Source organism: Palaemon carinicauda, chromosome 10, assembly GCF_036898095.1.
Source record: "Palaemon carinicauda isolate YSFRI2023 chromosome 10, ASM3689809v2, whole genome shotgun sequence".
Classification (NCBI taxonomy): domain Eukaryota; kingdom Metazoa; phylum Arthropoda; class Malacostraca; order Decapoda; family Palaemonidae; genus Palaemon; species Palaemon carinicauda.
The window spans coordinates 89,166,159-89,170,059 of record NC_090734.1 but is presented as its reverse complement, the minus strand read 5'-3'; positions in this window follow the sequence as shown (position 1 = coordinate 89,170,059).

Here is a 3,901-nt window from a genome sequence, read left to right as displayed (position 1 = left end):
ATATTGTATGAACCTTCGCACTTATTGGATCTCAAGGCATTTCTTTCCAATACTTCTTCCACCCCATTTGTCCAACTTTTCAACTTTGTCTACCTCTTTAACACTTCTGAATCATCCACTCTCACTTTTCTATTGTCATCCCTGCTCCCGAGCTCTATCATCTATGAAAACCTTTTAACACTTCTAAATGGGTTCATTTTTCTTGCCATTTTTTTTACATTGCATACACTACACAAGCAGTACATCTCCTTTTCTCTCCAATTGACATTGAACATCGACATTTCACAGCTGGCTGGACGGGTGGGCAAAATGATAGGAACGATCCCCTGAGCTGACAAACAGGAACTGAATGTTGTACCACGTAGACACAGCTCTGTTAGAAGAGGGCTTCGTGTGCTAGAATATTTCTTTCCCCATTAAATGATTGCAAAAAAAAAAAAAAAAAAAAATCTTGAATGATAAAATTCAGACGAACACATGTAGGCTACTTCGATTTTGAGGCAGACTGGTTTCATCTCAGGGTTGTGGTGGCCGATGTGGTAACGTCCCTGACTGGTGAACTCCAGACTAGAGTTCGAGTCCTGCTCAGACTTTTCTTTGGTCGCTGCTACTTCACCATCTTTTTGAGCTAAGGATGAGGGGGGGGGGGGGGTTGTTGGTGGGGGGGGAGGGAAGCCTATAGGTCTATCTGCTAAGTCATCAGTAGTCATTGCCTGGACCTTTTTGGTCATAGCTTGGGTGGAGAGGAGGCTTGGGCACTGATCTTATGTATATATGATCAGTCTCGATATGCCACTGTCACTGTCCCAGGCCCCTGCCATTCTAGAGCGGATTTTAAACCTTGATGTTTTTAGAAAAAAATAAGAATTTCTTCTCAAAACATCAAGTTACTGCAAAACCAGTAAATGTGTAAAAAGAGGGCGCTGTTAAGAACATAGGGGACATTGTAAAGACCCAAAGGTAATGCCTTTGATGAAAGGGTATGGTTATAGGCCTAAACCACGTAGGCTTCTTTATAGTAACTAGTTTAGATTTTAGATTTCGTGAAATTGAAGCTCTCTTATTGGACCTTGATGCTTATGGAGGCTAGACCCAAATGGTATTTTTCCTTTGTTTTTTATAAAAAAATAAGATTTCTTTACACCAAAGTTATCTGATATTTTACGCAAGTTAACAAGAAGGGGAGCTTTTAGTACTTGCTGGGGAATTGGAAATGTTACTCCACTATGTGAATGTGCTTGTGGTAGCTCAAGACCAACCAATTACTGCCCAATTCTCAAAACTCCCGTATTATTGAAAGTTTTTGACTGTCTTATAGGTTTGCTGAAGGTAATCATTTGTTCCTTAGTTTGCAATTTGGTTTTCGTAAAGGCCTTGGAGTATGTGATGCCCTTTTTACAATCTCCAATGCTGTACGGAAATCCCTTGATTGTGGTCAGGAAGTTTGTATGATTGGCCTTGATTTTAGTGGTACCTTTGACCATGCTAATCATAAGGCCCTTGTTTTCAAACTCAAACAGTTGGGAGTGGGTGTGTCATTTCTTAGCATTATTATTGAATTTTTAGGTAATAGATCGCATAGAGTTGTTATTGATGCGCACAATAGTGAGTACTGTATTGGAATGCGATATCTGATGTTCTTCATGGTAGAATTCTTGGCCCATCACATTTCATATAATATACGCATGATATGTGGTCTGGTCTAGAAAACCAGTTTGTTGCATATACAGATTATGCTATTCTCTATGTATCAATTCCATCTCCCGAATGTACATCTGGGGTTGCTGAATCCCTTAATAGAGATCTAGCTAAAAATTAGTGCAAAATACAAATAAGGGGCATGGAGTTGAATCCTAACAAAACTTAAAGTATGATTGTAAGTAGGTCAAGGACAGAGGTTCCTCAACCTCTGGATGTCAGCATTGAGATAATGTCTCTTTAATTCTGTTTGACTTAAAATTTTAGATGTGATTCTCGACAACAAATTTACTTTTAAGAAACACATTAGGTGTGTGTCTTCTTCCATGGCACAAAGACTTTTTTAATTCTTCCATTCTACCTTGTTCGATTATTGTTCTCTTGTTTGGTCTTCAGGTTTCGACCTTCTTCCCTCATCCAGCTGGCCAAGTAAAGCATTGGTCAATCGTGAATAATGACAACATTCATTATTTATTGGTGCACCATGAGGGTTTTATGAGCTACTGATTCTCATCTTAGTTTGTTGGACAAAACTTACGGTCTATTAAATTCTTATTCCTGATCTAGATATTAAGCTCTGGCACTGTCGTTTAGTTCATGATACATGATCCCTAAGATTTTTCATAATCCTGACCATCCTTTACATTCAGATCTTTCCGGAATGTTCCATCCTGTTCATAACAGTAGGCATGCCGTTAATTCTAATAGTCAGGTGTTTTCCATCATGAGGCTCAATACTAAACAGTATTCTAGAAGTTTTATTCCAGCTGTGACCAAGTTGTCGAATGGTCTTCCTAATCGGGTAGTTGAATTGGTAGAACTTCAAAAGTTCAAACTTGCAGCAAATGTTTAATTTTTTTATGTTGAACAAGCTGATATGCCTTCTTATAGTTTATTTATATGAAATATCTGTTTTGATGTTGTTACAGTTTTAAAATAGTATATTTTAATTGTTCATTATTTCTCATTCCTTATTCCATTTCCTCAATGGGCTATTTTTTCCCAGTTGGAGCCCTTGGTGTATCCTGCTATTCCAAATTGTGTTGTGGCTTAGCTTGTAATATTATTAATAATAATAATAATAATAATAATAATAATAATAATAATAATAATAAACTATGGTAGGTCAGTGGTCAGTTTTAACCACAAGATGCATAAAGAGCTCTGTCCGCACTTATCCCCGAACTCGGATAGCAATTTCTTAAGGGAAAGATTTGTACTCTGTTTGCAATTCAAAATAATGTTTTTGTACAAATAAACTTCGTGTTCTTTCATAACATATCTCACAAGTAATTATGTATCTAAGTAAAACACTGACCAAACTGAATATCTAAAATCATTGTAGAGATATAAGCACATATGTAAGTAATGTCTAAACTCATGATCATTCGGTTATTCACCAAAAAAAAAATATATATATATCAGTAGGGTTTAATTCACATATGAAATGCAGTTCTAGAATGGTATCAACATTTATCTATATTTGTGCATTACTACTTAGGGTATTTCACGGAAGTCTTAAAGAAAGTTTCCTATTTTAATTAAATTGCCCTATTTTTTAATGGCCATTTGTAACTCATTATGCCTCTCTTACTCTAAACCTCGGTTTCCTGTAAGTTCCCGAAGTTGTCTGTGCATAGCTAAAGTTATATAGCGCCCCTCGCTAAAGGTAAACTTAACCAAACTTTTTTTTTGTGTCTGTGGTGGTATTCATAGTGGATGGGAGGTCATACTGCCAAAGTATGTGATTTACGACAAGAAGGAATGCCTAAGCAAATATAAATACACTCGAACTGACCAGAAAAGTTTTGGCCGCTAATACGAATACCCAACTTTAATAAAAATCTAGCTCAACAATACTCCTTAAAATGGTTTTTCTTATGAATACCTAATGCTTACTCAGTATATGTCTTCTTGACGCCTTTGTGTTGGAGTCCATGGGGACATTTCAGAGTTTGTCGAAATAATTTCCTCTTCCCCACGGAGTATGAGTTGTACGTGTTGAAGCACATACGATTCTGCAGGCAAAACAAATCTTTCCACCGTTGAAATTCTTCTCTACCACCTCAAATTTGTCCTGAAAGTCGCACACTCCTTCTCTATCACAATATCACTAGTTTTAAAGCTCTTCACTTCAAGCACACTCTCCATGTCTGAACAAAAGGCAGGCTCTGAGAATGCTGTCCATGAATTGGTATTAAAA